We start from the raw sequence: 12530 nt of genomic DNA, 5'->3' as shown, positions 1-12530 counted from the left end.
CCTCTCTCCCTCTCTCTCTTCCCCCCTCCCTCTCTCTCTCCCTCTCTCTTCCCCTCTCTCTCTCTTCCTTTTATCTTGCTGTCCGTGTTTTCTTATTCTCTTTTTTTCTTACAATTTTTTTTGGCAGATTTTCCATTATCTTCCCCATCCCCTCTTTTCCATTTCTTTCTCTCCCATTCATTTGCTCATCTCTCCAGCCTTTGGTGTCAAATATTTCCTCTTTATTTTGGTATTTGTCTTCCCTTTCTCCTCTTTAATCCATTTTGTTTCTCTCCAGTATGTCTTTTCTCCCCCTTCTCCCCTGTATTTTATCTTTCTTTGCTTCAATATTTCTCTTTTTACCTTCTCCAGCTAAGATTTTCTTTCGTCCAGTCTTTCTCCTCAATATTTCTTCCCTCCCCCTTTTCCAAAATGCCCCTTCCCCTCTCCTCCCCCAGTATTTGATGTTCTCTCCCTCTTTTTCTCCAGTATTTCCCGCCTCTCACTCTCTGTGTCTCCTTTGCATTAATAAACTATTTTTTTTAGAAAAAAGCTGTTTATTTAAATGGTTCTGCATTCACAGGTCAGATGTACGAGCAAAAAAGATCGGAATCAAAACTTGAAATCATAGAGTTTGAAATCAAAGGGCTGATGTGCTGATCTGTAGGAAATTGGATTTGTTTAGAGATAAAGATCACAAAATACTAGACAATAAAACACTGCAGAAGTTCTTCAACTTGACGATGATGCTAAGAGTAAGCATTTACATAATTAGCATTTGATGCTATTAGTTTAGGAATGGTTAGATACCATTTGTGTTTGCAATTGGGAATTCAAATTTGAATATCAAGACTGAGTATTGATGGAAATATTAAGTGTTTAAAATCTTACTTACTGCAATGGGTACAGTCTCAGCAACATTCATGAGTTTCCAAATGATATTGGTTCAAGGATAACAGGAGAGTGAATTCCCTCTGCTTCACTGTGATCAAAATGAATTTATAAAGAGGTTTTTGCTGTGAAGATGAACAGAGTAATTCTACAATCCCCATCTCCGCCAAAATTTACTATCTATATGTGTCTCTGCTCTCTCTTCAGTATCTGCTTTTTTCTCAATCTCTGCGATGCTGCCTCTCTCCCTATTCGGTATTTGCATTTTCCTCTCTTAATACAACCTTTCCTTTCTCTCTCTCTCTCTGGTATTTCCTCTCTCTTCATTATTTCATCCTTCTCTTCAAAGAGCTACAGTGAGATTTGAAAAGCTGGAGTTAACAGAGTAGCTCTATGCTGTGCCTGGAAATGGCAAGCCTTGCATGGGGTGGAAAGCTATGCACACTTAAACTCAGTCAATTGAAGACTAAAGGCAAAAAAAAGTCCCTGAATAAGTTTTGTTTGCCTGCTTAATGACACCACGAAGAAGCAATTTCCTGTGTTTTGACAATCTGATAAGGCAACATTTCAATGTAAATATATCTCTCTATCATTTAGGGGGCTGGGAGTTGGATTGATTCCTCATGTCGGGATAACTAGGAAATGTTTGATCTAAGCATGCTTTAAAAGATGCTATTGTACAATAGGAATCCCTCATCCATGTGAAATGGTACACAAATTAACACAACTTTTCTTTGTTTTGCAATAACCCTTTCTCCTTGCCACTTCCCAATGAAACATACTGAGTTCTGGCTGGAGTAAGGCTCCATTTGCCGTCCCTACTCTTTTCATGTGAGCCCAGAGGTCAAGATGCTCCAGTCCTACTCTGGTTCTGACTGTGTGTCACTCATGCACTTTCAGCAAATGACACCAGAGGGCGATTAGCAACAGGAATGCTGATTGATCATTGTGCCCTCCCTCCACCACACCCCAACCCCTCTGTGTAACTGTGATGCCCCTTTTTATTCCTTGCCCATGTACTTCCCCATGGCCACTTCCCCATGGCCTCTTGTGTCACTGACGACGCCCATTTGTCCCTCCACTCCTCAATTGCCAAAGTGCTGGCATTCACAGATGAGCTGGGACCCTTTTCCCAGTTTAAATCAATCTCTCGCCAAAATCTCTGCATCTTAGCTTCTGATGCCATTCCGCCCTAGTCTGGCAGCTCGCTGGGAGATCTGAAGCCTCAGCACCTTGTTTGATCCTGCGGTGACCTTCAAAGCCTGTAGATTACCCATCACCACGACTGGCTGGTCTCACCCACACCACATCGTCACATCTCTCTCCCGCTCCTCCTGGGGCGCTGATCAATATCTTCGTCACGTCTCCCACCTTCACCGATGCTAATCTGCTCAAAGTCCCACGTTTCACCCTAGGGCAGCGCTGACTGATCCCAAACTTACCCGCCGGATCCTGTCCTGAACAGGTTCTGACCAACTTTCACCCGTTGGTCCACTACCTCAATCTACCAAAACAGTGGATTGAAATGCCTTGTCTTTGTCACCCTATCTCTACAATCTCCTCCAACCCAATAGGCTATTCTCGGACTTTGCTCCCTCTAATTACTTCGCCCCAATTTCTGCTCCACCTTCCATGGAGAGACATTAGTCCAAACTCTTGGCCCACATCTCTAAATATTCCTTCAGTGCTCAGTGCTTCTGTCCACCTCCTCAAAACCTCCCTCTCTCTTTGACATGGTTTCCCCTCTCCCTTAATGTAGGATAGGGTGTTTGGCAGAGTAAAGGTTAATGTGGGACTGGAGAACAGTACCAACTACTGCTGTAGAGAGTCACATGACAGTAGACTGTGTGGAGAAGAATCTGGAAGGAGGCAATGTAGAGACAGCACCCATTCATGGCGGTACCTTGGGTGTGTACATAGTTATGGATTAACAATAACTGGTTTATGTTTAACCGTACAAGCACCAGACCTCTTGGCGAAACAACTAACAACCTTTATAACATGGTGGCAGTGAAGGGTGGGCTCCAGAATCCCTGAGAAGCTGGAGAAGGAATTCAGAGTCTCAAAGCATGAAGAAGTAAATAAACTGAAGCTGGACCTTAACGAAGAGCGCCTAAATTGAAGATGCAGTTGGAGATCGCCTTAAAAAGAAATTAAAGACACATTTGGAAAGCACCTAAAATAAAAAACCTCCATTACAGATGTGGAGGCTGAAGGACTCCACCCAAACCCCTCCCAAGGGTACGTGGAGCTCCATTGCTAGACCTGACCGAAGGCAGGGTCAAGGGATCTAGCTGGATCTAAACTGGCTAGACAAAGTTCAGAACGGCAACAAAAGAACCCAGTGTGCAGATGATCGGGCGTAGAGGCAAAGTTAAAGGACCTGAGAAGCCTCAGCAAAATTCAAAAGATAAAAGGGAAAGAGGCTGAGACAAACAATAACCCACAGTGCAGATGAGAAGCCAGGCCTGAGTGAAAGCAGAGTCAACTGACCTAGCCAAATCACAAGGAGGGTGAGCAAAATAAAAACAGCTGAGCTTACCTTTTAAAATAGGCATCCATCTTATCCCAGCTGCAGCGAGGGTCGCAACCTGCTCCATAGCGAGAGGTGGCCGAGCTGAACCGACCAAAAAAAAAGTTTCAAAATACGGAAGGCAGAGTAAAAATGGTCACCTTCTGGTGACCATTCTACTCCAATTGCACAACCAAGCAGAGGGCCGAAAGCTACCAATTTAAAGACCTCCTTCTCAAAGAGTGAGTTTTTTTTTAAAAAAGGCCTGTCGTACAACATGAGCCCACCGAAACTGACAAAGCACAGGAAGAACAGAGAGAGAGAGCGAGAGAAAAACCGGCAGCAGCGGAGTCATTTTGAAGAGAAGAAAATTTGAAGAGGCACTCACCTTGTTTGGGTAGAATATTGAAACTTCCAGACCAGTTTCAAGACAAGGGCCAAGGCAGACCCAAAATTGGGAGTCTTGGAGAAGGGAATTTTTAAATTATTGGAGTGCATCAGGATTAAATAAAAAATCAGAAGAAATGCAAGTTAATGTGTTTTTATACTTGTTTGGTGTGTTTGAAGATGAAGTAATCCTTAACCACATTTGGTAAGATATTAAAAGCCTTTGACAAATATTTTAATCTCCAAGTTGTGGAGAGTGCAGACCTTAAAGGAAGGTCTAGAATACCTTTGATAATGCGTCAAGGGAGACAGAAGACCCCAGGCCTAAGGGAGACAATACCCCAGCAAGCCACAAGATGGTGGCAAGCCATGTCAACGCAACGAAGTGCAGGATCCAAAGAGTTTAGTATAGAAGAAAGGCTAAAATATGGAGTTAACACATTACCCAAATTGCAACAGCAGGTGGCAGTGCAGAGCGAGCAGCTGGCTGTGAATGAAGTAAAGCTATCTGAGAGAACCCAAAAGAGCAAAAAAGCCCTGAAAAAAGAAAATGAAGCTATTGCACAGGAAAATGTTTGTGTCAAAGCTGAGTTGGAAGAACTCAACCAGAAGTACAACCAAGCACAACAGTGGCCTCAGGCAAAGGAGGAGGCTGCAGGGTGAGGGCTGTACTGGGGAAGGAGGGTATCCCAGGGTGTGTGTGGGGACACATGTTGATCTGTGCAAGTGGCCTCAAGATGGTGAGGGCTGAGGAGGCCGTCTCCAGAGGAGATGAGGCCAGATGTGAGGGTGTGTGTGTGAGAGAGTGAGTGGTGATGTCCCTTGAGCTGGCAGTGAGTGAGATGCCAGTGAATGTGTGATGGGCTTGTGAGTGTGTGAGTTTAGAGTGATGAGACGGTTGCCTTACCCTGGCTGCATGGATGAGACATTCATCCTCTTTCTGCATTGGATGGCCAACCTCTTCAGTGCAGCATTGGCACTGACACCACTGCCATCACCTACCAAGCGGGCGTGGTAATGTAGCTGCCCCTCCTGCGGCCAGAGTGGGGGTAGAGGACATCACAGCGGCCTCCATGTTATCCAACAGGTGCTCGAGGGCTGCAGTCTTCTTGCCTTTTGGGGCCATGTCTTCTTTGCTGCAGTCCTGGGCTGGAAGCACTGAGCACGGCTGGACTTTAACTGTGGTGCCCGGTGTGATGAGGTGGCATGGCAAGCGAATTGGAGCCTGCCCACTGTGGAAACGGTGTGTTTCCCAGGAATGCATAAATAACGTGACGGGTTTGGGAACGATACAGTGTGAAATCCCACCATCGCGGCCGGCGAGTAAAACGTTTTACCCCACCTGCTGCCGCACTCAGTACAAATCTCGGACGATTCCGCCCGACAAGTTGGGACGACTGGATTCCTGGCGCAACTTGAACCTCGGTGCCGGTTTCCACCTGGAATTGTCACTGAGATCCCATGGCCAGCTAGGGACTCTGTTTTTAACGCACGCCTGTTTCAGGCAGGTGGGCTGTTTGCCAGCTTGCTTGAACATGGCATCAGGTCGACCTTAGGCGTCAATGGGATGGACGAGATGCTCCTACCCAATCCCAAATCCGCTCCCCCCCTCCTCCCACACCGTCCCACCACCACCACCCTTATTTCCTGCTTTGTGTTGAGTATCTCCGGGATCTCCCATTGGGTCCTCAGGTGAAGCTTCCTCGATCTGAAGCCATTTATTTCACTTCTACTTCTGCCAGTTGTCTCTGTCTCCCTTGTCAGCCTCTTCACTTTGCTAAGCCTGTGTGAATATCATCGGCGCTCTTTGTTACATTAGTCACACGGAACGATCTGAGACACCCTGTAATCAAGGATGCAGTGCTAATCACTTCAGAAAATGGCCAGTTTATTGCAGTGTGATTTGCTGGTGAAATGCATCATCCTGAGCACGGCTTAGAGGAAATGGAGCTAAGTCCCGAGGTTGCGCATACTTTTACATCTCCAGGCGAGAAGTGGCCTCTGGTGGCATCCGGACTTCCTTGGCCTATGTGGTTCCTGGAGCTGATTTAATGCTTGATTTTAGTCGTGTGCTGAAATCCTGACAGAACTCCCGTATTTTCAAACTTTCTACCCACTGCCCCCAACCCCCCCCACCCCCACCCCCCACTTCCCGACGAGCAAAATATGCCCATTCCAGGCTGCAAGTGATGGGAGGCAATTCAGCCACAGAATCCATCATAGCTTAGCACCAACCCTGTCCACATCCAGTACCCCGTGTAGTTGTATATTCCAGCATCTGTCACCAGAGGAATGACCTGCATTTCTATAGCACCTCCCTGTCTCAAATCACTTCCCTGCCAACGAAGTGCTTTTGAAGTGTAGTCACTGTTGTAATGTCGGAAACTTGGCAGCCAATTTGCGCACAGAAAGCTCCCGCAAAGAGATAATGGCTAAATCTTCTGCTTTAGGCATTGAGCGAGGGGTAAATGTTAGCCAGGACACTATACAGAACTGTTGTTTCTATGGCGAGGGCATTATGCACAGCAGCCCTTATTATTTACATAGAATTCCATCAAATTTAACAGCACACTGGACCCAACTGGTCTAGGCTGGTGTTTATGCTCTACATGTGTCTTCTCCAGCGCTTCTTCATCTCACGCTAACAGCATAACCTTCTATTCCTCTCTTCTTCACATGCTTATCTATAGCTTCCTCTTAAATGCAGCTGCGCTATTCACCTCAACTACTCCCTGAGGTGACAAGTTCCACATTCCAACACTCTCATGGGTAAGGTTTCTCCCGAATCCCCTACTGGATTTATTAGTGATCCTGTTATATTAGAACCATAGAACCGTAGAAAAGTTACAGCACAGAAGGGGGCCATTCGGCCCATCTTGTCCATGCCAGCCTGAGGACACCCAGCTGCCTTTTCTAACCCCACCTTCCCGCACCCGGCCCATAGCCCTGCAGCTTTACAGCACTTAAGATGCAGATCCCGGTACTTTTTAAAAGAGTTTAGAGTTTCTGCCTCTACCACCAACTTGGGCAGCGAATTCCAGACACCCACTACCCTCTGCGTAAAAAAAGTTCATCCTCATGTCCCCCCTACACTTTCTGCCACTTATCTTGAATCTAGAATTCTCCACCAAGGGCAACAATTTTATCCTGTCCACTCTATCTATTCCCCTCATAATTTGAAGTGTAGTAAAAATATCATTGGCCCCTCAGTATTGGAATCCTCATGATACATCGCACTTTTATCAAACGCCAAAGCTGAACTATTCCCCCCCCACCAAAAAGATCTTTGATGACTATCACCACACCGAGAATAACATTACAAAATATGAATCCAGGGATCGTCTCGCCCCAAATGTAATTATTCCTGCTCGAATATATTGAAACTCTTTTAAGCTGAGGCGGAGAGGGGATTGGATTTTTATTGTAAAAATATTTATAGGTTTAGAACTGATTTCAAAAGCCACATTTTTAAGTCCACTGCTTGCATCTCAGAGACCTTCAGTCACCATGAGTTTTACATACCCAACATTGATACTATCTCGGGTGGATTTAAAATTGGAAAGAGAAATCAGATCTCTTTCATGTTGGCCTCTGCTTCATACCAAGGCCAATAATATATCTGAAATAAGATCAGTTCCAGTGAGGATGGTAATAGTGGAGATTTCAGCTGTTAGCTTTGGCTTTATCTCTGACGTGAAAGGACACAGTACACTTCAAATTTGCTTTTTTCCCATGTGTCCCTGTCTCTCCAGCTCTCATTATGTCTTTTCTGAGTTCTATAGGCTTTGATTAAGGGACAGTTCTCCATCTTGGAGACCTGATGGTCAAGCTTTGGTTCTCTGATTGTAATGCCATTAGTGGCCTGTTAAATGATTAGCCTAGCTCTGAATGTCAGCCGGTTATTTTAACTGTCACTGTCAGCCCTGAAGCCATTCTCCCCCTCCCAATGCCCACCCACGTTCACTTTTTCACTAGGAATCAGGAGTAGGAACCCCAGCTGTTTCTTTTTGCCCCAATGTAGCACCTCAATTACTGTCCTTGCATAGATTGGCAAACTCAACCCTGAGCACAAATTAAACCTGGAATCTTCTGACCTCCATAACTGAGTACCACACCAGGTGGTGGCTTTGTCTATCAGGCCAATGCTGGGGCAGCTCTACTCCATAAACCAATTAATTTAATTTAATCTTTCATGGGTGCCACTGGCATTTCTTGTCCATCCCTAATTGCCCTTGAACTGAGTGGCTTGCTCAGCCATTTCAGGGGGCAGTTAAGAGTCAACCACATTGCTGAGGGTCTGGAGTTACATGTAGGCCCAGACCAGGTAAGGACAGAAGATTTCCTTCCCTAAAGGACATTAATGAACCAGATGGGCTTTTTAATGACAATTCTAGAATTATAGATTAAGATTCAATTCCACCAGCTGCCATGGTGAGACTTGAACCTGTGCACCTAGACGATTAGCCTGGGTATCTGGATTACTAGTCCAGTGACAGTACCGCTACACCATTCTCTCCCCAGTTGAGAGCTGGCTCTTAGTCAAACCCGCTTTACTTATTATAAAAGCAAAAAACTGCGGATGCTGGAAATCCAAAGCAAAAGTAAAAATACCTGGAAAACAAAAGACCCACTTTACTTATTCTCTGACCAGGCCCAAGAAACAAACTGACTCCAAGATGACCATCTAGAGTGTTACCCAGAAGCTGATCATGGAATGATGGGCGAGTATCTTCACCATTTATTCTGTCGTCATTATCTTCTAATTTCATTCACTCAGCTGCCAGGGCCAGGGAATTACTCCGAAACTTATTAAAAACAAAACTTATGTTCGTACATACCTTAATATGTCCTTCACAGCGTCCCAAAGTACTTTACAATCAATCGATTAATTTGGAGTGGAGTCACTGTTGCTGGGTGAATGTGGTAGTCATTTTGCCCACAGCAATGCCCAATGAACATAACGAGAGGGATGACTTGTTATTGATGATGCTGGGCCGGGAAGTTGGGAGAATTTCCTGCTTTAGTTTGTAACAGGAGAAAATCAGGACGTAGGAACACAAGCAGGGTCCCTGAGTAAGAAAGACCTCCATCTCTCTCAACTTCAAGACACCCGCAAGGTTATTTCTTAACTATTTCAATAGTAAACTTGGTAACCAATTTTCACACAGATAGTGTTAATGTCAAAATAATCTGATTTAGCGATGGTGGTTATGGGACAAATATTGGTGAGAACTTGCTTGGAATAATACCATTGGGATATCTTACATCTATCTGAGAGGGCTCCATGTCAACAGCTGATGAAAGAGGATACCTCCAGGAGTGCTGCACTCCTCCGGTGCTTGCATTGAGGGTGTGTCAGTCAGGATTTTGAGCTCCAGTCTGTGGAATGGGACGTGAAACCACAACCTTCTGGCTCAGAGATCAGAGAGCTACATGGCTGACTAGCTACTGTTGATGCAATAACTTTGGGTAAAAACATGCTTGGTAAATCTCTTTTGCAGATGTTTTGAGAGTTTCTTGTTATTCAACAGCCATACGCACTTTGCAATCAATAGTTAACAGAACTAGGACAATTCAGATCTGTCCGTTTGATCTTCATCCACCTTGGACGCTTCTTGAACCCTTATTGATTAGCTGGCAACCAGGTAGAATTCTCTAGTAAGTTATTTCCTTTGTTGTTTTGTGTGTTTTTCTTTACCCTCCCATTTATCAGCAAACAGGGAATGTTTGAATTTTCCACGACTCAGCAGTAGGCCATATTTTGTTGCTCGGATCCTCACTAGGGGCTGATAGCTTTCTCTGATTGAGAAGATTTTCTTAATGGAATTTTTCAGCCTGATCAGGTGGGCAATCAATAAGAGAGGCAGGATGTGCCAAAATGCCTGACAACTAATGAATTGATGTGGGTGTCAGTGTTTAGTTGCAGGCAAATGTGCCAAGTGATTTACGCACAGTCAGCTCCCACAGGCACCAAGAGAGATAAATGTCCAGATAATCCGTTTAGGTGATACTCATTGGAAAGTGGATGTTAACACCAGCAGAGCTGGCTGTTCTGTTTCAAATACCTTCCACTGGATTGCTAACATCAATAAATTGTGGCCCTCTTTCCACCACCTACAAGGCCAAAGTGATGGAATACCCTCCCCTTGCCTGGGAGAGTGACACTCCAACAACACTCGAGAAGCTCAACACCATCCAGGGCAAAAAAGCAGCCCTCTTGAAAGGCACCCCTTAAACATTCACTCCCTCCACCACCGACACACAGTGGCAGCAGTGTGTACCATCTACAAGATGCACTGCAACATCTCACCTTCGACAGCACCTTCCAAACCCACAACCTCTGCCATCTAGAAGGACAAGGGCAGCAGATAGATGGGAACCCCACTGCCTGGAAGTTCCCCTCCAAGCCACTCACCATCCTGACTTGGAAATATATCGCCGTTCCTTCACTGTTGCTGGGTCAAAATCCTGGAACTCCCTCCCTAACAGCACTGTGGGTGTACCTACACCACATGGACTGCAGCGGTTCAAGAAGGCAGCTCACCCACCACCTCCTAAAGGGCAATTAGGGATGGGCAATAAATGCTGGCCTAGCCAGTGACATTAGTGCCCTGCGAATAAATGAATATGAAAAAATTGCTACATAGGGAATATAGCAACCTATTTTGAAAACAGGAAGATTCTACTAACAGTAATGAGATAACTATCCAGATAATCTATTCCTCTAGTGTTGCTCAAGGGATAAATATCGGCCAGGACATGAGAGATCTCCCCTGCTCCTCAAGGTAGAGCCATGGGATATTTTACATCCCCCTGAGAGGGTAAATGGTGCCTTAATTGGGTTTATTAATGGTATGTTAATTATATTGTTAAGTTACATGAGGTATGGTTTAATTTTGTACTTAGAAAGTTATAAAGAGAGACTGCTGGGGCATTGGGTTCGTTGGCAGGAGATAGACATATGTTATGCTGTATTCCATAAATAAACCAATTATCAAGAAAAGGATTTGCGTCTAGTTTCATACTTCACCATCTGGCTTGGGATCCACTTAACAGGGCTAACCGTTGCATATTGAAGAAGTACCTCTGACCTTGCAGCAGTTCCTCAGTGCTTCATTGAAGTGTCAGTCTGGATTATGTCCCAAAGTCCTTGAGCCCATGACGTTCTGTCTCAGGTGAGAGTGGCACCAAGTGAACCAGGGCTGACATTGGGTATTTTTTCTAGCATCGTTAGCAGTGAGATGGTGAGATAGCTACTGCCTTAGTCCCTGGCAACAGTGCAGGTAAAGGAAACCAAACTTAAGACGTAGGAGCCATGAGAAGATGCAGAAAAGCCAAGGATTGCACGCCATGGAGTGAAGGCTCGGAGGGAAGTTAGCATTCAGGTGATCAAGGCCCTTGAGGGAACGCATCAGTTAAACCTGGGTTGTTTCAAACTGTCACAAACTTTCACAGGGGACATGGGTTCAAGGTGCATGGACAGGTTAGACTGAACTCATTTGCTCGGAGTGGGTGAATCTGTGGAATGAACGAGCCCAAGCGGACAATGTGAAAAGTGCGTGGAAAAATTGGTTGGATATTTGTGGGAGTTGGTGATTGAGGGATGTACAGTTTTCATACTGAAGTGTCAGTTTTGGTTCTGTCATTTCCTATAAGCACTGTGGTGTATGGCTACAGCAAGTCACAAGACCTAACCACAATTCATTTACCTTATCTTTTCATCTGCTCTAAAGTCCTGACCTGTCGGCTTCAGCCATGCGTCCAGGTTTGCAAATAGACAACAGCAGCAACTTGCATTTATGTAGCACCTTTAATTTAGTACAACTTCCCGAGGCTTTTCACGGGAGCGTGATCAGACAGAACTTAACACCGAGCTGCGGGAGGAGGTGTGACTAACCGCTTGGTCAACGAGGCGAGCTTTAAGAAGCGTCTTAAAGGAGAGGTGGAGAGGTTTAGGGACGGGATTCCTGAGTTTAGGGCCCAGGAGGTTAAAGGCTCAGCCACCAGTGGTGGAGCGATTAAAAATCGGGGGGGGGGTGGGGGAGTGGGGGGGCAAGAGGCCAGAATTGGACAAGCTCTGAGATTTCGGAGGATTGTCAGGCTGGAGGGATTTGGAGACGGCGATAATGATGAAATCGGTGCTATTGCTCAGCGGGTGTCTTGGGGGATGGGGGTGACGAGCGAGCAGGATTTATTGCGAGTTAGGATGCAGGCAGCATTTTGGGTGAGCTGAAGTTCGTTGGGGACAGAAGGTGGGCTGCTGGTCAGGCACGACATGGGACATGGGGCATGGGACACTGCACATTTGGCAAAGGGCATGTTTGCAGTCCGCAGCAAACTGTCATGGGAAGCTTATGGATGAGATGTCAACAGAACAGGTGGATCAGAGGTCAGAGGACAAGGTACACAGTCCGGGTCTTTGGTCTTCTACAGAGAAGGTTGACTTCCCCCTTGTTCCATAGTCCTGGGAGGGGAAACCGGACTGCAGGGATTAAGTAAAACAACAAGAGCAAGCATTGATGTAGCGCCCGGAATGTACAACAAAAATGTCCCCAAGGCACTTCGCAAGAGCGTTATCAATCAAAATCGAAGCACAGAAGGAAATATTAAGACAAGTGACCAAAAGCTTGGTCAAAGAAGTGGAGTTTCAGAAGAGTCACGAAGGAGGGGAGAGAGAGGTAGAGAGGCGGAGATGTTTAGGAAGGGACTTCCAGAGCTTAGGCCCCTGGGCAGCTAAAGAGACGACCGCTAATGGTGAAGA

At 45.6% G+C, this 12530-nt stretch overlaps 1 protein-coding gene across 5 annotated transcripts in view; it reads left to right on the top strand.

The window, feature by feature from the left end:
• Positions 1 to 12530, top strand: part of olfm2a (olfactomedin 2a) — a 702739-nt gene that overhangs the window by 587080 nt on the left and 103129 nt on the right. Inside the window, exon 1 of one of the 5 annotated variants that reach the window (XM_041177084.1) lies at positions 9410 to 9427. The exons of the other annotated variants lie outside the window; for them this stretch is intronic. The gene's annotated coding sequence lies outside the window, so the exon portion shown is untranslated. Of the gene's footprint in view, positions 1 to 9409; positions 9428 to 12530 lie in introns of those variants that run through there. 5 annotated transcript variants of the gene reach the window in all.

The sequence above is a fragment of the Carcharodon carcharias genome, chromosome 30 (genome assembly GCF_017639515.1).
Source record: "Carcharodon carcharias isolate sCarCar2 chromosome 30, sCarCar2.pri, whole genome shotgun sequence".
NCBI lineage: Eukaryota > Metazoa > Chordata > Chondrichthyes > Lamniformes > Lamnidae > Carcharodon > Carcharodon carcharias.
Note: the sequence above shows the minus strand (reverse complement) of the source record. Positions and strands in the feature narration are given on the sequence as shown.